General features: G+C 37.8%; 1 long non-coding RNA gene across 1 annotated transcript; it reads left to right on the forward strand.

The window, feature by feature from the left end:
- The first annotated feature begins 3,719 nt into the window (after positions 1–3,719).
- LOC142174797 (uncharacterized) lies at positions 3,720–6,287 on the forward strand. The gene is made up of 3 exons (XR_012703861.1): positions 3,720–4,714; positions 5,045–5,112; positions 6,028–6,287. It is a non-coding gene; the product is annotated as an uncharacterized LOC142174797 (long non-coding RNA).
- The last annotated feature ends 18,722 nt before the right edge of the window (positions 6,288–25,009 follow it).

Genomic DNA, 25,009 nt, shown 5'->3' on the forward strand with positions numbered 1-25,009 from the left:
ATATGCATTGTGATGCTTTGTCAAGTTGTGGATGTGTTGTTAGGATGGTTTTGGTGATTCTCTGGCAGGTGGATAGGACCAATTACAAAGGAGGCTCTGCCGAAGTTTTTGAAAAATTTAGGACTTAGTAAAAAAAAAAAATTGGTCGCCTAGAGAGTGGGCTTAACTGTTGTGTGAGTAAATGCAAGAATTGCAGAAGAGTTAAAATTCCAGATGATTCGTGTTTCCACGAGCTTATGATGGGGTGAGTTTAATCTCACCATGATATTACGACATCAATAGAGTATATGTGTTGTGATCTATGGCTTCGAGCCAAGTTGGGGAGCTTGCTGTTGATTAGCTGATTTCACGGTTTATTACCTGCGTGAATTCTAGTTATTGGCGTATTGGTGGGTTATTGTAGCTACAGCAAAGGACCATGAGTGGTAATTTGAGTAAATGAATTGTTGGATGCATGCTATGGTTAGCCTTATTGGCTCATATTTAGACTTGAGGAAAGATTCATGATTTATGCCTCGTATAGGTGCAGGCTTCGAGGGAAGTGATTCCGTTGGGTGCTTTATCGAGATGGTATTCATATGTTATAAAATTCAGTAGAGTTGGTTGCATTCGGGGCCAAGTCAGAGCTGGGTGGCTCTCAATAGCGGTCCTAGTGAATTCAAGAGGCAAAGTGTGGTGCCTGATGATTCTGAGTCTATAAGTACAGTTAAGAGTCAAGCTTTTGAAGCAGCTTATGAAGAAAGACACAGAATGTTCTATGATGTTTTGACTTGCGGTGTAGCATTGAGAGACATGAAATGGTCATGGTTTTTGAGACAGCATGGTCTCATGATTTAAGGTCACTCGAGGTGAGTGCGGTTGGAATAAGTTAGTTGTTGAAGGGAGATATTATTATTTCTAAGGCAATCAAGGATAAACTGGAAGGAAGTAGATTGATTATCCATAGTTGAGTTGGCATATTGGTGTCAGTGATCGGTTCATTCAGCGTGATCGAGTTATGCATGTGATTTGTGGCGGTGCGTGTGAGGCTTGTCGGCCGTAGTGATTGATGTTATTCTGAATCATTCTTCTGTTAGGTCCTGTTATGAGTAGGCGGATCCCGAAAAGGGTTATGGCGGCTTGGACCACTACTTAGAGATTGGCATATTCGACGGTTATGAGAATTCGCCTGTATGTTGCTATAGTTCTCCTGAAGTGAGTTAAATAGAAGGTCTTATGTGATGAAGTATTAGCCTATCGTCGGTTCCAGAGTTGTGATGGAGAACGTGTCTATTGTATATCGGCACATGAGGTGCAGTGAGTGGTATGGAATTTGAAGTAAGGACCAAGGTCGCAGTTTGGTCAATGAATGTGATGTCAAGAGCTCGGATGAGCAGGAAAGGAGTTTCAGTATTTTGAGTAAGATGGGTATTGGCTTCAGTATCACCTGAGATCGGTGTTCTGTGAGAAAGGCCTTGCATCCTGTTAGGGATTCCTGATCGCTTTTTAGTGTTAGTGCACCCGGTGGTTTGAATGTGTGAACCCGTTAATTATTTCGGAAGATGGTGGGAGCTTGTCCCACAAGAAGATTGTATAAGTGTGACATGTAGTCACTTGATTAATTAGAAATTTAAACCAAGTATGAGGATTTTTGGTAATATCATCCATTTGAGAATTTATGCCTGGAGGGCACTCTGCTTATTGGGTTATAGACCTGTGAAATATTATTGGCCTAGCTTGGCACGATCAGGATCGACTTGAGGTCGGGGGATAGATTTAAATGTGGAAGTGAGCCTTACGTCAGGCTAGTTGTGTTTATTTCAGCAATGCGCTCTTTATGGAAGGATAGTCACAGTCTTATTTCGTGGTCAGATAATTCATGTAAAGATATATTGCGATGTATGAGTTGTGAGACGGCTTGGTAAATTCCTTATGTGTTGAGGTTCCGCTCAACGGTGATGTTATATGAGCAGGATGGCTCTTGAGACTTAGATCATGTATCGCACCTCAGTTGTGCTTGAGTTGTAGCCTATAACGCTATATGTTTCCTTGGAAATGGTATTATGCACCTTAGTGTGTTTATGATCGATATTCGGTATTTGGATGTGGTGAGCTATTCAGCTCGACGTGTATCTCCTTATGTGAGTCCTATATGTGGATCGGGTGGCACGCCGCCATGGGTATGTTGTTTGGATCGGGTTGCGCGCCGCAACAGTGTGATGTTCAGTTCATTGCCCATATTTGCTTGTATGTGTTCTGTTTCCCTGTTTTCTGAGGAAGTCCATGTTAGTGTGCGAGTTGAGTAGTTCCTCCCAGAGTTCGCCTTCCTTTTGTATTGCGTTCGAATTGGTAGCCCACTGGCACATTGTGGCGTCTTGTGGGATTTTTGATTATGTCTGAGGTGACTTATTGCCTGAGGAGTTCGTACTAGGTGAGATGAGGTTACTAGATTTGGGGTCAGTGCGAACTGATTATATGAAGTATATTATAGAGCAAAGATCATTCTTTGGTTTGAGACAAGGTAATGGAACTTGTCAGGAGTATAGATCCAATGTATTGTTGATTTAACAGTTGATTATGAATTTCGGCACATCTCTTCAGTCGTATCGGTGTTGTAAAAACTAGAGCAAGACCTATGTAGGTCATGAGATGCAATGGAAGCATCAGATTTGTGGAATTTCGACTATTATATTTAAATAATGTTATTGTGGTCCTATAAGTAAAGTGATGCAAAGTGTGAATTCAGCAAAGTTATGCAGCCATGTTGGGTACAGCGTGTGGAGATTGATATGGTGGTCGTATGATGGAAACAGGCTTGGCAGGAAATTCAGGATGTTGGAATTGGACCTAATGGCTTATTTGCTTGAATAAATAAGTATATCTACAGAATTATCGAGCTAATGTTCTCAACGGAGTAGTGGTAGCATGGGAAGGTGCATGATGTGTTAAACAAGTGATTTCAGACTACTTTAGTGTAGTTCTCAGCACGTTCGAGGACGAACGTATGTTTAAGTGGGGGAGATTGTAACGACCCGATCGGTCGTTTTGAGCTCCGGTGCGTCATTCAGTAGTTTGAAGCCATGAGCAGCTTCATCTCAGGTATATTGACTTAAGTGTATGGTCAGAATTAAAATTCAGGAAGTTTGGAGTCAAATCTAAATGGAAATTCTCATTTTGAAAGCTTAAAATTGAAGAAATGAACTAGAATTGGAATTTTGAGTAAAAGACCTCGGAATTGGGATCCGAAGGTTCCAACAGGTTCGTATGATGATTTCGGACTTGGGCGTATGCCCGGATCGGGTTTTGGATAACCCGGGAGCGTTTTGGCGCCTATTGTGGAAGATAGCATTTTAGAAGAAATTGCATCAGTTTGGCTTAAAATGCATTTCAGTGTTATTGATGTCCGTTTGGAATTTCGAGACTAGGAGTAGCTCTGTATGGTGATTCTGGATTTGGGAACGCGATCGGAAGTGAATTCGGATGTCCGTAGGTCATTTTGGAGCCGTTTGGCTAAATATAGAAATTTGAAGGTTTTTGAGAAAATTCGATCGGAAGTGGAAATTTTGATATCGGGGTCGGAATGCGATTCCGAAAGTTGGGGCAAGTCCATAATGTCGAATGTGACTTGTGTGCAAAATTTGAAGTCATTCCTGAATGATTTTGGTAAGGTTCGAGACACTTAGTCTCTTTTAAGGAAGCTTAAGTTGGAAAAGTCAACCGGATATTGACTTATGTGTTAGAGCGCTCGAAATGTGAATTTTATGGTTCGGATAGCTTTGTTAGGTGATTTGGGACTTAGGAGTGTGTCCGGAATATTTTTGTGATGACCGGTGTAGAATTAAGCTTGAATAGGCAATTAGTATTTTGGCGAATTCCGGTTGATAGGTAAGATTTTGATCCGAGGCTCGGAATGGAATTCCGAGAGTTGCTGTAGCTTCGTTATTTAATTTTGGACTTGTCTGCAAAATTTGAGATCATTCGGACTAGTTTTGACGTGTTTCGACATCGGATGTGAAAATTTGAAGTTTCAAAGTTCATAGACTTGAATCCGAGGTGAATTTAATATTTTTGCGTTGTTTTTGGTGATTCGAAGGAACAACTAAGTTTGTGTCATATTATTGGACTTGTTAGTATACTTTGTTGGGATCCCATGAGGCTCGGACAAATTTTGGAAGAGTTTTTGGAAGATTTTTGCCGTTTTGAGCATAAATGTAATGATCTAAAGGTTCATTTTTAGTTCTAGAGATCCAAATTTGATTCCGAGACTTCCTGAATTTTGATAATGAATTATAGGACTGATCTGGAAATTTTGGTCTAATTTCATCAAGTCGCGATTAGGTTTTTGACGCGAAACATGAGTAATTGTTTAACGAGCGAAATGGATATCGCACTGGGCAAATGAGCTCCGAATTGAGTTTCGATTGAAAGGTTGTGTTAGTATTATTATTTGTGACTCACAGGAACAAGAATTTTCTAATTCCAAGTTCGTATGATGGAGTTAGAGCCATTTTAGTGAAAAATGGCTGTGCTGCAATTTAAATTGGCTGCTGGTGTATTTTTTTAGCAGCAGTGAACAGTAACCCGCGCGTGAACAGTACCGCGCGGGTGAACAGTAATTCCGAAAATCTGGGCAGTGAGTTTATATCCGATTTTGGGTCATTTTCCCACCATTTTCAGTCATTTTGAGAGCTTTTGGACGGGGATTGAAGGGAGTTTCAACTGAGATCGATTGGAGGTAAGTTTTATGAGTTAAATACATGATTTTATTGAAGAATCATCCTTGAAATCCATGAAAACATAGCCAAATTATAAGAAATTAGGGCTTGAGATTGAAATTCTAAAATGAAGATTTGAGGGGTCATTTGAACTCCGATTTTGGTAAATTTTATATGTACAGACTCGTGGCAAGACAAGGAATCCGGTGATGTGACATTCGTAATTTTTCGAGAAGTGGGCCCGGGGCTCGGGTTTTGCAAATTTCGTAATTTTCGATATTTTTCGAGTCTTTTCGATTGGGTTATATTCCCTTAGCCTGTTGTAATATATTCCTTGTGGTTTTGGCAAGATTCGACGCGCGAGGAGGTTGAATCGAAAGGAAAGGGCATCGCGGAGTAGACTTTTGGCCGTCTTGAGGTGAGTAATAGATGTAAATGCTATTCTGAGGGTTTGAAACCCCGGACTTTCACATTGTAACGCTATATTGAGGCGTGACACTTACTCCATGGCGAGTGCGGGGTCGGATACTATTGGGGATTGTGACTTGGTCCTTCCCGTGTGATGTTTATACTATACTGGTGATTGATACACATACTTCATTGATATTACTGGGCTTGATGCCATGTTTGGGGCCTTGTGCCGATTTGTAAAATCCTTCGAGGATTGATATTACTGCTTAGCATGATTTGCATATCATTTAATTTCAGTCCAAGGTTTTAAATGCTGTTTTGCAAACTCAGCCATAATTCTAAGTGTTGAAAACTTAAATGATATTTTTAAATGCATTCCGGGCTGGAACTTCTGTTTTGTAAATGCCCAAGGGGCTTATTATATTATTTCCTGGACTGATTATAAAGTGACTTGAAACAGTGGTAACAATGACGCTGTGTGATATACTTGAAACAGTGGTAACAATGACACAAGATGATATACTTGAACAGTGGTAACAATGGCACTGTATGATATAAATTGGTCAGGTAACAATGGCTGACCGGTCAGGTAACAATGACTGACCAAGATATTGCGCTTGGGCTGTAGGAGCCCCTACGTAGTCTGTACACACCCCCAGTGAGCGCCGTCGACGATAAATAAATATGGATGGCTCGGGCTGCACGCCGCAGTGGGTACTGGAATGTACCATCATATGCATTGCATTGCATTCATGTATTTCTATTTATACCCTTATTTAGCTGCTCAGTTCCACATGTTGCTGTATATTTGGATTTTAGCTTACTTTGTGTATTTACTGGATTTTCTTATCTTCGGACTGTAGTTACTTTTATTACTCACTGGGTCGGAGTACTCACTTTACTCTCTGCACCTTGTGTGCAGATCCAGGGCAGTCTCAGGCTCAGTAGATCCAGTTGATCAGCAGATCCAGCTTCTGGGAGTATCGAGGTAGCACGGCGTTCGCATCCATTGATATTCTCCCTCCTATCCTATCTCTTTATTTCCGCATTATCAGACTTTTGATATACCGTGTATTAGGATGATATTCTGTATTCTAGAGGCTCAGATTCGTGACACCGGGTCCTAGTAAGATTATATTGTGTATTTTGTTAAATTCTTCAGTACTTTAATCTTGCTTAATTGATATTTCTTTCCGCTATTTTTGATAAATTGGGTTAAGTGTTGAATAATGGTCGGGCTTGCCTAGTAGTGTGTTGGGCACCATCACGACCGGAATTTGGGTCGTGACATTTATAAACTAAAATTCCAATACATAAACTAATATCCTAAAGGTTCAACTCATATCCACAAAAGTTCAAGTCATATCCTAAACTTTCAATTTATAAACTAAATTTCCAATACATAAACTAAAAATCCAATTCATATCCTAATTGTTCAATTCATATCCTAAAGGTTTAACTCATATCCACAAAAGTTCAAGTCATATCCTAAAATTTCAATTTATAAACTAAAATTCCAATACATAAACTAATATCCTAAAGGTTCAATTTCATATCCTAAAGGTTCAACTCATATCCACAAAATTTCAATTTATAAACCAAAATTCCAATACATAAACTAATATCCTAAAGGTTCAATTCATATCCTAAAGGTTCAACTCATATCCACAAAAGTTCAAGTCATATCCTAAAATTTTAATTTATAAACTAAAATTCTAATACATAAACTAATATCCTAAAGGTTCAATTCATATCCTAAAGGTTCAACTCATATCCACAAAAGTTCAAGTCATATCCTAAAATTTCAATTTATAAACTAAAATTCCAATACATAAACTAATATCCTAAAGGTTCAATTCATATCCTAAAGGTTCAACTCATATCCACAAAAGTTCAAGTCATATCATAAAATTTCAATTTATAAACTAAAATTTCAATACATAAACTAAAAGTCCAACTCATATCCTAAAGGTTCAATTCATATCCACAAGGTTCAATTCATATTCTAAAATTTTAATTTATAAACTAAACTTCCAATCCATAAACCAAAAATTTCAATTCATATCTTAAAGGTTTAATTCATATCCTAAAGGTTCAACTCATACCCACAAAAGTTCAAGTCATATCCTAAAATTTTAATTTATAAACTAAAATTCCAATACATAATCCTAAAGGTGCAACTCTTAGGGTTTCTTCTCTTCAAACAATTTCTTCCCCAAATTAGTAGGTAAAACTAAATATTTTGGATTAAATGTATTAATAAGAACCTTAAAAAATGCAAATAATATATAACTTTGAACCCTAATATGACCGAGCTAACTTTGAACCCTAACATGGAGAAATTAAACCCTAATATGGAGAAATTAACTTTGAACTCTAATATGGTTGAACAAATAATATATAACTTTGAACCCTAACATGGATAAATTAAACAAAATCACTGTATTTCGAAAAAAACAAAGAAAGGAGAAAGATACCTACCTTGGGAATGGAGGTCGCCGGCGGTGGAGCTGCTACCGTCGGCGGTCGTCGGTGGCGTGGGTGGCGCCGCTGCTGCTGGGAGTCGGAGGGGGGGGGGGTTTGAGTGTGAGAGAGAAAAGAGAGATTTTGGGGAATTTTTTTGAAAGAATGGGAGGGGAAACCCGATTTTGACACTGGAATTAAAAATAGCGACCAACTTTGGTCGCTATTTTGGTAGCAAAATAAGTTTTGACTTTTTGACCAAAATAGCGACCAAAGTTGGTCGCTATTTCTAAAAAAATTAAATTACTTTTAATTCAATTTAAAATTATGTACATATGTAATATAAATTTATATATATATATATATATATATATATATATATATATATATATATATATATATATATATATATATATATATATATATATATATATATATATATATATATATATATATATATATATATATATATATATATATATATATATATATATATATATATATATATATATATATATATATATATATATATATATATATATATATATATATATATATATATATATATATATATATATATATATATATATATATATATATATATATATATATATATATATATATATATATATATATATATATATATATATATATATATATATATAGTATATATACTATATTATGCACTAAGTATTAGTGCATTAGCTAATATTATATCGAATATAGCTTATATATATATACACTATACTATATATATAGTATAGTGTATTATATAATACACTATACTATACACTTAGTATATATAATACACTTAGTATATATATACTATACTATACTATGCACTAAGTATTAGTGCATTAGCTAATATTATATCGAATATAAATTTTATATATATAGCTTATATACTATATACTATATATATCGAATATACCTTGATATATAATACACTTAGTATATATACTATACTATACTATACTATGCACTAAGTATTAGTGCATTAGCTAATATTATATCGAATATAGCTTATATATATATATATAATATTATATCGAATATAGCTTATATATATATACACTATACTATATATATAGTATAGTGTATTATATAATACACTATACTATACACTTAGTATATATAATACACTTAGTATATATATACTATACTATACTATACTATACTATGCACTAAGTATTAGTGCATTAGCTAATATTATATCGAATATAGCTTATATATATATATATATATATATATATATATATATATATATATATATGAGTAGGTTATAAGTCAATGAATCAATTTATAAGTGTATCAATACCTAAAAGAACCCGTCCCTGTGTTCCGAGCTCTTCATGTTCTTATATATATATATATATATATATATACACTATATTATACTATATATATCGAATATACCTTGATATTGTAACGACCCGACCGGTCATTTTGAGCTCTAGCGCGTCGTTCAGTAGTTGGAAGTCATGAACAGTTTCATTTCAGGTATATTGACTTGTACGTATGGTCAGAGTTGAATTTCGGGAAATTCGGAGTCAAATTGGAAAGAAACTTTTCATTGCGGCAACCTTAAGTTGAAGAAAATGGCTAAGATTGGAATTTTGAGTAAACGACCTTGGAATTGGGATATGAAAGTTCCAGCATGTTCGTATGATGATTTCAGACTTGGGCGTATGTCCGGATTTGGTTTTGGATAACCCGTGAGCATTTCGGCGTATATTGTGGAAGTTAGTATTTTAGAAGAATTGCATAAATTTGGGTTGGAAGGCATTTCAGTGTTATAGATATCCGTTTGCGATTCTGAGTCTGGGAATAGCTCCATATGGTGATTCTGGAGTTGGGAGCGCGATCGGAAGTGAATTCGGATGTCCGGAGGTCATTTTGAAGTCATTTGGCTAAATATAGAAATTTGAAGGTTTTTGAGAAAATACGACCGGAAGTGAAAATTTTGATATCGGGGTTGGAATGCGGTTCCGAAAGATGGGGCAAGTCCGTAATGTCGAATGTGACTTGTGTGCAAAATTTGAAGTCATTCGGACTAGTTTTGACGTGTTTCGGCATCGGATGTTAAAGTTAGAAGTTTCAAAGTTCATAGGCTTGAATCCGATTTGAATTTAGTATTTTTGCGTTGTTTTTGGTGATTCGAAGGAACAACTAAGTTTGTGTCATATTATGGGACTTGTTAGTATACTTTGTTGGGATCCCATGAGGCTCGGATAAGTTTTGGAAGAGTTTTTGGAAGATTTTTACCGTTTTAAGCATAAGCATGTAATGATCTAAAGGTTCATTTTTAGTTCTAGAGATCCAAATTTAATTTCGAGACTTTCGGAATTTTGATAATGAATTATAGGACTGATCTGGAAATTTTGGTCTAATTTCATCAAGTCGCGATTGGGTTTTTGACGCGAAACATGAGTTAATTGTTTAACTAGCGAAATGGGTATTGAACTGGGCAAACGAGCTTCGAATTGAGTTTCGATTGATGGACTATGTTCGTATTATTATTTGTGACTCATAGGAATAAGAATCATCAAATTCCGAGTTCGTATGATGGAGTTAGAGCCATTTTAATTAAAAATAAAAGTGCTGCAATTTTCCGTGGCTGCTGCTGTATTTTTTTTAGCAGCGTGAACCGTAACCCCGCGCATGAATAGTAACTGCGCGGGTGAACAGTGACCACGTCTGTGAACAGTACCGCGCGGGTGAACAGTAATTCCAAAAAATCTGGGCAGTGAGTGTCGCGCCTCCTTTTTTCCGCCCCGCGAGGGCGACTAGGTAGTTTTCTCCAATTAAAGGACAGTCGAAACGAGATTTGTTTATTTGTTTCAGAGTCGCCACCTGGGAATTTATGGCGTCCCAAGTCACCGGTTTTAATCCCGAATCGAGGAGAATATGACTCTGTTTGTCATTCTGCGAACCAGAAATCCTGAGTAAAGAATTCTGTTAATTCGGGAGAATGTGTTAGGCATTCCCGAATTCCGTGGTTCTAGCACGGTCGCTTAACCATTTTTATACTTGGCTTAATTATCTTGATTTACTAAATACATTTTTCTTGTTGCTCGATTTTATTACCGCCTTTGTTTAGATTGTTTACAATTATATAAACGAATCACGCGTACGTATATTCGTATTATATACCTTTTATAATTGTAGAGAATCGTGCCACGCATACGTGTACACAAAAAGGTTGATAATAATTTTTATATTTTTATTATAAAAATACCATACGTTCAAAATTAAAAATAAAATTAAGAACATCGTCGCCCTTTTATGATTAAACAATGAACTGCACATCTCGAGTTTTTAGGAAATTAATTTGCTATTCTCCGAAAAATCCCTTTTATTAAATATTCGCTCGAAGTTGCGCGAACGCATAATCCGAATTGTTTTTTGAAATATAATCAGGTTACGCGAACGTATCCCTAATCACAAAAATATTCTTGATGGTAGTATAAATTTGTTTACAAATTGTTTATTACATCCATATTATTTTTATGTGAAAATCATGAGAAATCCCCATTTGAGATGCCCTTAAATTCTTTGAAAAGAATTCACAATTTATTAAACGTTGACCGTTGATTATATTTTTACGTGTGAATTATATTCTTCCGAGCCATTCAAATTTTAGGAGTAAAAATAAACAAAGTGTGATTAATACTACCATTTTTCTCGTAAATACAATATATGTATACCCAAAAAAGTGAATTGCGTATGAAACTAAAAAATTGATTTATGAAAGGAAGAGATGTTTTCGAAGAATTTTCATTATTTTATTTGTAACGAATGCTATATTACATTCTTAAAATTGTTACAATTTATAAGCCTAATCTCCTTCCACATCACTTGTTCTTAATCCGATATGCATGATTATTTTAGTTAATTCTGCTTATGATTGAGTTTGGGATGTACATAATCGAAACGATTTTTATTCTCAACCTATGCAAACTATTAGCAAACACTAACTTTACACGTAAAAAAAAATTGTTGACTTATTGTTTACATTATTTTTTAAAGAAATGAGGTGATTGCATTCAAATAACTAGGCCATTTGTTATTAAGAAAAGAACTAATCTACCTGTTGTCTTTAATAAGACGATATCATATATAACATGAATATACCCCTACACCATTCACCATATTCCAACATTGTGAACCTAACAGATTTTATCAAAGCATCTTTCGACTATTGATTATAAACATAGCCATTATTACGCCATATATGAACAAAATGCAACTAACATCATCTAGCCTTAAACCACAACCAAATAATTAACAAAATATGCTAACAATGTATTTTCTTGACATTTCCATACTATTCTGTACCTAACTAACAATGTCACAAGACTTAATTAATGGCCAACTTTATGCCATGTTCCCTATCTTGACAATTCAGATATAACTATACTAATGAGATTTCAAAATGGATAACATTATTACAAAGCTTTTATACGAATTTCAAAATAAGATAATTAACTTATAGCCATCATATCGAACTCACTATTAGTTAACCAACATGAAACAAAGCTGAAATTTAAACTAACGAACTAAAATGTATAGAAGACAAAATTACAATTCGAGCTTCATTTATTTGTCATGTTGAAAGCTTTGCATGACATGAGTTTACAGATATGTACCTAGAAATGAAGGTAGAAGAAGTAAATTTCAGCAGTGACAGTAGTAACAAAATCAGCAGAAAATGCCAGTATTTCCACAGATTTGAGCAACAATACAGAACCCGAGAACCCAGACACAACATAGAATGACTCTTTAAGAAATTTCAGACTTTAAACTCAACAATGGGATTTGAACAAATCCAGACAGATAAAACACAGTATTTCTGATTTTTCAAGACTTAGGAGAAGGCAAACTGACAATTTCAATCTCAGAAATTCAACCTTAACACTAGCTTCTATTGTAGAAATCTGTTTTTTCCTGCTTCTGATTTTTCTTTCTTTATTTCTGTTTTTTTTTCTTTTTCTTGAATCAGATTTCTATTTCTGCTTCTGTGTGTTTTTTCCTCTCTTAATTTCTGTCCAGATTTTCTCTCTGTCTCTCTCTGTGTATATGTATTTCTGTGTGTATTAAAATCTCAGTCCTTTTTTCAGTCCCAATCCCCTCTATCTTATACAGGTCTGCCCCTTTTCTTTTCAGTGCTGCCTGGACCCCCTTCTTCTTTTAAAAATCAGAAAATCCCATTAAAATCTGCTTTTACTACTTTAAATCCCATTAAGTGATCTTTTCCTGATTTTCAGCATTCCCATTACCCTTTGTTTCCCATTATCCTATTAGATTATAGCCATTAACAATCCACCAACAGCATACTAACATTATCATATGACTTTCACTGTTTTATTCCCAAAACACCCCTGAAATCCTACTGTTATTACTGCCCTTAATACAAAAATCAGAATCTAGTACAAAATAGATTTAAAAATCTGTTCAAACTTAATTATCAACCTGATTTAAAACAGCTATAACCAATTCTCTTAAGTTCTGGACTGAATCTTAACTGAGAATGCAATTTTCTAACACAATTGTATCTAATCAACATTTGTGAAATTGAATTTAAACCTAACATCACAACAACATCACACAGAATTCAACAGAACAATTTACACTGAATTTGAAATATGTATGAATGCAGGGGCATTGTCAGTATATTGACACTGCCTGAAACCAACTGCTCAGAAATTAATACACAAATGTTTGATAAACTTTCTGACTTATTAAACAAGAACCAACTAATTAGCAAGAACTAATTAACTGATTACAACAACATGATAATAGTCAATCAAAACAGGTGAGCAGGTTATTACAATGCATTATCATAAACGGGAATTCATAATGTAACTAATCGACGAACTTAATCGAGTCGATTACACACATTGTAAACAAACATAACCAACAGAAACAATTCACTTATTTGATCAAATATACGGGTATGAGACAGAATCACAGAATTTAAATAAACAAAAATGTGAAAAATAAATTACACAAGCTACTGAAACAGGCAACAATATACACATAGGATACAAAAAAGAAATAAGAAAAATACCTCTGAATCTTTAAATTTACATGGACTCAAGCTTGACTTTGAATTCGGACCTTTTTGAGGCTGAACAGACTTTATTCGAAGTATTCTCAATTGAGAATACCTCGATTAAAGTCTCTTAGACCTCAATCCCTTATTTAATTCGGGCAAATTCCATGTTTTGAAATTTTTAGGGTTTCTGATTCTTGGAGCTTAAATTCGAACACTTCTGGGCAGATTCGAAGGGAACCAAAGATGACACAAGGGTGAGGGAGGCCTAGGGTTCATTTGGTGTTAGTTTGGAACGAATATGAGTGAGTTCATGTTTGGTTCGAACCTTCAAAAGAAGATTCGAAGAACTCTGAGGTGATTCGAGCCAAACAAACACCAGATCCATAGCTAGGGTAGTTAGGGGAAGCTACGGTATTAATTTGGAAGTCATCGGAAAGGGTCGAGTTTTTAGACCAACCTTCGATTTAAGATTCAAAGAGTTGGGGCCTGATTCGAAGGAAACTAATACTAGATCTGTGAAGAGGGGGTTGTGAAGAGTCGAGGGTGTTCAGGTGGTGACCGGCGGCGTTGTTGCCGCCGGGTTTCAGGCGATGGAGAGTTAAGGCGGCTAGGGTTAGGGGTGTGATTCGGAGAGGATGATGAACAGTGGAGAGGGGGGTGTTTAGTTAGGGGGCCGAGGTAGGGATTTGGATTTATATAGGGATGGGGTGGATTGATACTGACCGTTAGATCAGGCAGAATGGATGGCCAGGATCTATCTACTTACATGAATGGCGTCGTTTTGGTTTAGTTGGGGAATGGGTCGGCCCGGGTAATGGATCGGGTAGGGATTACGGGTAAGGGATGTGGGATCTCAGCCGTTGGATGGATTTGATCCAACGGTCCTTGATGAAATGTGACCAAACGTCGTCGTTTGGATTTATTCCTGAGTTGGACCGACCTGGGTTGTTTGGATTGGGCTGTGGGGGGGGGGGTAAATTTGTTTGGGCCTGGATTTCAGTGCAGGTCCGATATTTTTTAGTTTGTTTTTTTAAAACTTATTTTACATTTCCTAATATTAATCCTAAGTATAAAAATCCTAATAAGAAAAAATTATAAAACAATTTTAACCTTACAAAAATATTAATTACTTTTTTAACAACTATTTAACACATAGACAAAGCGTTAATCACACATTGAAACATTAAAACTAGAAAAAATGCATATTTTTGTGATTTTATTTCAATTATCTTTTAAATGCATAATTAAATCCTAGATATGCATGCAACATGTATTTTTATTTTAGTTTCGTTTAATTATAACAAAGCAAACATTTACGGACAAACACAAACAATTAATAAACGCCACATAAATTCTAATAATTGCATACTAAGAGAATTTTGTTTTATTTTTTGATTTATTTTAGAGTATTTTTCGTGAGGCAAAAATCACGTGCTCACATCTGCCCCTATTTGTGCGGAAACTCGAAGAGTTTGCGTGCAAAGATAAAGTGAGCGGATACGAGCGATTTTTGCCTGTTCGAATACTCTATAAGAAGCATTTTTTGAAAGATTTGACCGAACCTCTGCTTCAAAGGTTTCCTACATATCCTTGGCTATAAAGGAATCAGGTCAATGTAGTTCGGGAAGTTTTGGGTAGCTGGGACTACCATGGGACTGTGATGCTACTGCTGTTTCGTGCTGTTTTTACTGCTTGTTGACCTCCTTATTACGCCTTGCTTCAAAGGTAAAACAAAAGCTAAACTAGACTATGGTATATGAATTACAGAATCTTATCTAGATCATGCCCTTGCGTTTCTTGTTGTCTTGACAAGGAGATTGACTTTTGGGCATCTTTTGCTTCTGATTTGTTCTGCATTTCCTTTCATTGTGCCTCGTATTTCCTTTATTTGTTTGGGACTCTTGTTGTTTCTTGCTGGGGATTTGGTTGGACTCCTCTGCTTTATTAACTTTACGTGTGCTCCTTTCTCACATGGGCGGGCTTTTGACTTCACCCGTAATGTCAAACTACATTGCCATTCTGTTCTTCAGGTGGGCGCCTGACTGCTGATCCTTCAATTGTATTCCCTTATTCTCCAGGTGGACGCCTGATTGCCTTTTCGATTCTTCATCCTCATTCTCCAGGTGGACGCCTGACTTCTTCTTAAATTCTTCATCCTCATTCTCCAGGTGGACGCCTGATTTCTTCTTAAATTCTTCATCCTCATTCTCCAGGTGGACGCCTGACTTCTTCTTCAATTCTTCATCCTCATTCTCCAGGTGGACGCCTGACTTCTTCTTCAATTCTTCATCCTTATTCTCCAGTTGGACGCCTGACTTCTTCTTAATTTTTTCATCCTCATTCTCCAGGTGGACGCCTGATTTCTTCTTTAATTCTTCATCCTCATTCTCCAGGTGGACGCCTGATTTCTTCTTTAATTCTTCATCCTCATTCTCCAGGTGGACGCCTGATTTCTTCTTTAATTCTTCATCCTCATTCTCCAGGTGGACGCCTGATTTCTTCTTTAATTCTTCATCCTCATTCTCCAGGTGGACGCCTGATTTCTTCTTTAATTCTTCATCCTCATTCTCCAGGTGGACGCCTGACTTCTTCTTAAATTCTTCATCCTCATTCTCCAGGTGGACGCCTGACTTCTTCTTAAATTTTTCATCCTCATTCTCCAGGTGGACGCCTGACTTTTTCTTCAATTCTTTCATCCTCATTCTCCAGGTGGACGCCTGATTTCTTCTTTAATTCTTCACCCTCATTCTTCAGGTGGACGCCTGACTTCTTCTTAAATTCTTCATCCTCATTCTCCAGGTGAACGCCTGACTTCTTCTTAAATTTTTCATCCTCATTCTCCAGGTGGACGCCTGACTTCTTCTTAAATTCTTCATCCTCATTCTCCAGGTGGACGCCTGACTTCTTCTTAAATTTTTCATCCTCATTCTCCAGGTGGACGCCTGACTTCTTTTTCAATTCTTTCATCCTCATTCTTCAGGTGGACGCCTGACTTCTTTTTCAATTCTTTCATCCTCATTCTCCAGGTGGACGCCTGATTTCTTCTTTAATTCTTCATCCTCATTCTTCAGGTGGACGCCTGACTTCTTCTTAAATTCTTCATCCTCATTCTCCAGGTGGACGCCTGACTTCTTCTTAAATTTTTCATCCTTATTCTCTAGGTGGACGCCTGACTTCTTCTTAAATTCTTTACCGGGTGTTTCCTGACACAAATGTTGTTTTTGCCCCTGTTTTAAATCAAAGAAAACTTTGTTAGTTTAAATCAAGGTGGTTAACTGGGGCATTCTTGCCGACGGTGGGGCATCTCTTCGTCTTGTTTTATTGCCTTGGAATGGTTGTAAAGACTATTTTGTCCTTGTAATTGATCCTTAACTATAGGATCCCCAACTGTATGTTTTCACTTCAAACCATTTTAACCGTAATCATATGTCTCTCTTGACATTGCTGATCCACTTTTGATTCCACTTTTCTTACACCCATGTCTTATTTTTATCCTATTACCTCCTGCCCATCATGGCCGTATTTTTGTCCTATGCAACCTTGAATCTTGGTAGTATACCTTGACATTCCTTCTTATTTGTTTGGAACAAAACTCATCTCAAAAGCTTTAGAAGAGTAAGATTATTAGTGACGAAAACATGACGATTTCGACAATCTAGAATGAAAAGAAAAATCCAAATTTGGATGATTGTTGGAGAAGGAATAAAGGACTTATCTGATTGGAGTCACTGGCGCCAATGATCATGGTATGCATTTTGGATTAATCAACCCAGTCTTTTAATCAATCTCCTTTCAATTGTCTCATTTTGTTTTCCCAAAATTTCCATAACCCAACTTCATTTTTTCATTTTACAGACCTGTTTGACTTGCAATATCTTAAAGAGTTTTTCACCGACAAACCTTCCTCATTTGTTCATTTCTTAATTCCTTTTCGCCTTATGGTGCCTGCGAAGGTTTTCACCAATAAGACTCTCTCATTTTAGTTTCTCTCAACTTCCGTCGTCTTATGGTGCCCGTGTGGGTTTTCACCTATAAGACTCTCTCATTTTACTTTCTCTCAACTTCCGTCGTCTTATGGTGCCCGTGTGGGTTTTCACCTATAAGACTCTCTCATTTTTACTTTCTTTTCTTGTTTGGACCAGAGTGTTATGAACCATCTTCATTTGCTTGACAAAACATTTTTCTAAGATTGATCTAAAGGTCTTTTTGGTATGTGGTTGGAATGGAAAGGTATCAAAAAGTTAAACAGTTTTGATATGGGTTTAAAAATTACAACTCTTGGAATCTTTTTCTTATTTCCAATACAATTCCTGCCCCAGTTTCTTGATTGGGGTCTCTTGATGTTTCTTTTTGTGCACATTATGCATATCGTGCACCCTATGACCGAGCCGTGAGGCGCCTACGTATCCTTCTTTGAGGAATCAGGTCAAACGTAGTTCACTACAATAATAGTGATTTTTTATTCTTATTTATTTATTTATTTATTTATTTATTTATTTAAATATATAGACTCTTTTTTTTATTTGACTTTTATTGATTCCAAGAGAGGGTAAGATAGAAATGAATGTGGCTCAAAGGGGAAACAAAAGGTATAGTGTTTGGATAGCAGAATAAATTGCCTTTGTCATTCCAATCTTTGAAATAATGCCGAATACAAACCTTTAATAACTATGCCAAAGAAAAATCATGCATAATATCTCTTTACCGCGTCAGAATTGATAGCCATGTCTATGCATTTTCCTTCGATATCTGTTAAACATAGTGCACCATTTGATAATACTCTGGTCACAATGAATGGTCCTTGCCAATTCGGGGCAAATTTGCCTTTTGCCTCAACTTGATGTGGAAGAATACGTTTCAGCACATGTTGACCCACTTCAAACTTCCGGGGACGCACCTTTTTGTTGTATTCTCTTGCTATTCTTCTTTGATACAATTGGCCATGACACACTGCGGACAATCATTTTTCATCAATCCAGTCTAACTGTTCCAGACGGGTTTTGACCCATTCATCATCATCAATCTTTGCTTCGGCGATGATCCGAAGGGAAGGAATTTCAACTTCTGCAGGAATTACTACCTTAGTGCCATATACCAACAAATAAGGAGTTGCTCCTACTGAAGTGCGAACAGTAGTGCGATATCCCAATAACGCAAATGGTAGTTTTTCGTGCCATTGTCTTGAACCTTCTACCATTTTCCGAAGTATCTTCTTTATGTTTTTGTTGGCTGCCTCGACTGCTCCATTCGCCTTGGGCCGATATGGGGTAGAGTTGCGATGTGTAATCTTAAACTGTTGACATACTTCCTTCATTAAGTTACTGTTAAGATTAGCACCGTTATCTGTGATGATAACCTTTGGGATTCCGAATCGACATATGATATTTGAGTGGACAAAATCGACCACAGCTTTCTTGGTCACTGATTTGAATGTTTTGGCCTCAACCCATTTGGTAAAATAATCAATGGCTACCAGAATGAACCTGTGCCCATTGGATGTTGTCGGCTCAATTGGTCCAATCACATCCATGCCCCAGGCGACGAAAGGCCACGGTGCCGACATTGTGTGCAACTCGGATGGTGGAGAATGAATCAAATCCCCGTGTATCTGGCATTGATGACACTTGCGCACAAAACTGATACAATCTCGCTCCATGGTAAGCCAATAGTAACCGGCTCGGAGGATTTTCTTTGCCAACACATATCCACTCATGTGGGGTCCGCAAACTCCTGAATGTACTTCAGACATAACAGCTGTAGCTTGTCTGGCATCTATGCATCTTAATAATCCAAGGTCTGGTGTTCTTTTATACAAAACTCCTCCGCTTAAGAAGAATCCATTTGCCAATCGCCTAATGGTCCTTTTTTGATCTCCTGTGGCTTGTGTTGGATATATCCCCATCCTGATATACTCCTTGATGTCGTGGAACCATGGTTCACCATCAAATTCTTCTTCAACCATATTGCAATAAGCGTGCTGATCGTGGACTCGAATATGTAGTGGATCCACATAAGCTTTGTCTGGATGGTGCAACATTGATGCCAGAGTAGCCAATGCATCGGCAACCTCATTATGGATCCTTGGAATATGCCGGAACTCCACTGATTGAAAACGCTGACAAAAATCATGTAGACATTGTCGGTATGGTATGAGCTTCAAGTCTCGGGTTTCCCATTCTCCTTGAATTTGATGTACCAGAAGATCTGAATCTCCCATGACTAATATTTCCTGGATACCCATGTCTGCGGCTAGCCTTAACCCCAAAATACAAGCTTCATATTCAGCCATATTATTGGTGCAATAAAATCGTAGTTGAGCCGTAACAGGATAGTGATGCCCTGTTTCAGAAATGATTACAGCTCCTATCCCGACTCATTTCATGTTGGCAGCCCCATCAAAGAAAAGTTTCCAGCCAGGTTTTTTAATTTGCTCCATCTCATCGATATGCATTATTTCTTCATCAGGAAAGTAGGTTTTCAACGGCTCGTACTCCTTGTCGACCGGGTTTTCAGCTAAATGATCAGCCAGTGCTTGGGCTTTCATTGCAGTTCGAGTCACATAGATGATGTCAAATTCTGTGAGCAGTATTTGCCACTTTGTAAGTCTTCCCGTTGGCATAGGCTTTTGAAAAATATATTTCAACGGATCCAGACGAGAAATGAGGTAAGTAGTGTAGGACGACAAATAGTGTTTCAATTTTTGAGCTACCCAAGTCAGGGCGCAACATGTCTTCTCCAGATGAGTATACTTAACCTCATAAGCTGTGAATTTCTTGCTAAGGTAGTAGATGGCCTGTTCTTTTCTGCCGGTGAGGTCATGTTTCCCCAATACACAACCAAATGAATTTTCCAAAACCGTTAAGTAAAGAATCAAAGGTCTTCCTGGCTCTGGCGGGACCAACACAGGTGGGTTTGACTGGTATCCTTTTATCTTATCAAACGCCTCCTGACACTCATCGGTCCATTTGACCACAACATCTTTTTTCAACAATTTGAAAATAGGCTCACAGGTTGTTGTGAGCTGAGAAATAAACCTGCTGATGTAATTCAACCTCCCCAACAAACTCATTACTTCAGTTTTGTTCCTTGGAGGTGGCAATTCTTGGATGACTTTGATTTTTGATGGGTCTAACTCGATGCCTCGCTGACTGACTATGAATCCCAGCAACTTTCCAGATGGAACTCCAAATGCGCATTTGGCAGGGTTAAACTTGAGGTTGTACCTGCGAAGTCTTAAGAAGAATTTCCTCAAATCCCCAACGTGGTTGTCCTGATGCTTTGATTTTATGATCACATCATCCACGTATACCTCAATCTCCTTGTGTATCATATCATGAAACACTGTGGTCATTGCTCTCATGTAAGTTGCTCCGGCGTTCTTCAAACCGAATGGCATTACCCGGTAGCAATAAGTTCCCCATGGTGTGATGAATGCCGTCTTTTCTACATCTTCTTCATCCATTAGAATTTGATGATACCCGGCATAACAATCCACGAAAGATCCTATCTCATGCTTGGCACAATTATCGATCAAAATATGGATATTGGGTAATAGGAAATTATCCTTCGGACTTGCTTTGTTGAGATTGCGGTAGTCGACGCATACTCTAATTTTGCCATCTTTCTTTGGTACAGGAACGATATTAGCTAACCAAACAGGATATCGAGTGACTCGAATGACCTTTGCTTCCAACTGTTTGGTGATTTCTTTCTTAATTCTCACACTCATATCAGGCTTGAATTTTCTCAGCCTCTGCTTGACAGGAGGCACCGTTGGATCGGTAGGCAACTTGTGAACCACTAAATCAGTGCTCAAGTCCGGCATGTCGTCATATAACCATGCAAAAACATCTTTGAATTCTATGAGTGCTTTAATTAACTCTTCTCGGATCCTTGGTTCGAGATGGACACTTATTTTAGTTTCCCGGATATTACTCGTGTCCCCTATATTGATGTCCTTGGTATCACTCAGGTTAGGTTTGGTTTTTTCCTCAAAGTGAATTAACTCTTTACTAATCTCTTCAAAAACCTCATCTTCATCATATTCTGATTCATAATCACAATATATTTCTTGAATTATTATTTCGGAACCTGATTGATTTTTAAGACTGGGCTGAGGATTCCTCATGCATGCCATATCACTAGAGCCAGCGTAAAAAGAACTGTACAAAAAAAGAAAAGGAAAAGAAAACTATCAGGAATGATAATGAAAAAGGAAACTGTATTTTATTGGATGATGAAAGATAACATGGTTTGCACACTTCAAACAAACTGTAAGATAAGCATTGGGATTACAACCCTGAGGTGACCCCAAACAAACTGAAGGAAAATCAAAAATAAACTACCAAGACTCCTTTCGAATGGGGAGAGGAGTGGCTTTCCAATTATTAAGCTTTGTTTCTGGCCCAACGAACTGAACTTCTGTGTTGCTACAACCTTCTCCGCTTTCCACCATATTCACATCGTCGACCAATTTCTCGAATCTTTCCATTAATTCCTCCTCAGGATTGACCAGGGATTTAGGAATTATTGTTATCGAGCGATTTTTAGCACCGGTCTTGACAAAAGACTTTGATAGATGTGGGACTGGTTTTGGAAGAACCCATGCCTTTTGTTTCAGCTTTCTGGCCTTTCTCACGTTGGTGACAGTGGGTATGAATCCCAAACTAAATGTTCCCCAGTTCTCGGGGAGAGATACTGGTTGTATAATTCCTTGCAAAGATGAGCCCAGACCTTTGCCGGGTATAAAACCATTTTTTAACATTTCATAGGCTACCATGACTGATGCAGAGGTTATCTTTGGATTCGGAAGGTACTTCCCCTCTGGAATTTTCTCTACCGACACTGTATCAGACACTTGGTATACCCATGGTCCCTGGTCATTTTCTATTCCCTCAACTAGTACAATGGCACTGCTGTGAGCATTTAAACTTTCTTCCCCATGCACAACTATTTCTTGATGATCCCATTCAAACTTGACCGCCTTTTGTAATGTTGACGGGACTGCTTTAGCAGCATGGATCCATGGTCGACCCAACAACAAATTATAAGAAACAGTTATGTCCAGTACTTGAAACTCTATCGTGAATTCAACTGACCCTATTGTCAGTTCCAACATTATGTCGCCAAATGAATCTCTGCTTCCACCGTCAAACCCCCGTACGCAAATGATATTCTTCTGGATCCTCTCCTCTTTGATTTTCAATTTGCTTAAAGTGGAGAGAGGGCAGATGTTTGCACTTGACCCGTTTTCAACCAATACCCGGGTTACTACGGAGTTTTCACATTTCACGGTGAGGTAAAGAGCTCTGTTGTGCTCAGTACCTTCCACAGACAATTCATCATCAGAAAATGTAATTCTGTTTGCCTCAAAGATTCTGTTGGCTATTCTTCCCAAATGATTTACAGAGATTTTATCGGGAACGTGAGCCTCATTCAGGATTTTCATCAAAGCCAGACGGTGCTCCTCTGAATGGATCAGTAATGACAATAATGAAATTTGAGAGGGCGTCCTCTTTAATTGATCTACAACCAAATAGTCATGGAGCTTCATTTTTCTTAAAAACTCTTCCGCTTCTTCTTCCGTCACAGCTCTCTTTATTGGTATTGGATTATTTTTAGTTTTCATTAACTCTTCGGGAGTAAAACATCTTCCCGAACGAGTCAAGCCTTGCACCTCACAGACTTCTTCCTTGACTTCTTTTCCCTTGTACATTACAGTCACCCGTTCATAGTTCCATGGAATGGCCTTGTTGTTGTTCACTGGTAGCTGGGTTACAGGTTTGATAATAACCCGATCTATACGGGCTCCTTCCACGAATATAATAGGTTTGCTGGAAACCCCTGGTACTATCACTTTCGGCCTTTCTTGCTTTGTGGCAACTTTGCTCGAAGATCCCTTCTCGACTACCACAGATGGTTCATCACCATTTCTGTTCTGCTTAGGTACCGGCTTCTCCTCTGTTAATTGCTTATCTGGCTTGGCTTCATGAGACCTGATCATCATGACAGTTTGTGACGGCTTCTTTGTCTCCCCATCAGCTTATACGATTTCTATCATATTGGCCTCCTGATGGGCTGGCATTGGATTTCTGTTGATATTGGGAGCTTCGGGGGTTTGAACCTCGATTTTATTAGTATCAATCAGCTCTTGTATTGCATTTTTTAAATGCCAACATTTTTCCGTATCATGGCCTGGTGTACCGGAACAATACTCACAGCTAATGGTGTAGTCCAGATTCTTTGGAGGAGGATTGGGTAGCTTGGATTGTATTGGTCTTAGCATGTCCAGCTGTCTCAGCCTGTGGAACAGACTAGTGTAAGACTCTCCCAATGGAGTGTAGGTTTTCTTTTTCTGTTCCCTTTCTCCCCTGAATGCTGGCCTAGTCCTGAAACCTGGTCCGGGATAGGCTCGTGGGTAAGTACCTGGTATGGCAGGAGCACGCCAATTAGCATGAACAGGTGGCTGATTGTATGCTTGTGCATTGTTAATGGAAAAATGAGGTTCCGAAGGGTGATAGTAGTGTTGGGATGAATTGTGGTGGTGAGTTGATTGGTGAGGTCGATGTTGATTATAGTAAGGAGGTGAACCTCTGGATCCCGACCAAGTTCCTGAATCAACTACCGCTGCTTCCTCCCTCTTCTTTCTTCCGATTCCTCCTACCCCGCCTTGAATAGCTTGAGTAGTCGCCTTAATAGCCGAATAGCTCATGATTTTATTTGTCTTGAGGCCTTCTTCCACAATACCTCCCATCTTCACTACTTCGTTGAATGATTTTCCTACCGCTGAAACCAAATGGGCATAGTAAGTTGGTTCCAAGGCTTGGAGGAAGTAGTCTACCATTTCACTCTCCTTCATAGGAGGATCCACTCTTGCTGCCTGTTCTCTCCACCGGAAGCCATACTCTCTGAAACTTTCATTGTGTTTTTTCTCAAATTTTGTCAACGATAGTCGAACTGGGATGATTTCCAGATTGTATTGGAAATGGTATGCAAATGCCTGTGCCAGGTCATCCCAGGTGTACCATCTCCCATGGTCCTGGCGTGTATACCACTCCAAAGCTGATCCGCTTAAACTTTGACTGAAGTAAGCCATCAATAATTCGTCCTTTCCCCCAGCTCCTCGCATCTTGCTGCAGAAACCCCTTAAGTGGGCTACTGGGTCGCCGTGCCCATTGTATAGGTCAAATTTAGGCATCTTGAAGCCAACTAGTAATTGTACATTCGGGAACAAGCACAAATCCTTGTATGCTACACTGACTTGCCCACCTAACCCTCGCATGTCTCGGAACGATTGTTCTAGGCTTTTGACCTTCCTGAACATCTCTTCTTGTTCAGCATTTTTGGCTGGCTTGTCAATTTCGGTTGGGAGGTCAAAACGAGG

The sequence above is a fragment of the Nicotiana tabacum genome, chromosome 3 (genome assembly GCF_000715075.1).
Source record: "Nicotiana tabacum cultivar K326 chromosome 3, ASM71507v2, whole genome shotgun sequence".
In the NCBI taxonomy this organism is placed as follows: Eukaryota; Viridiplantae; Streptophyta; class Magnoliopsida; order Solanales; family Solanaceae; genus Nicotiana; species Nicotiana tabacum.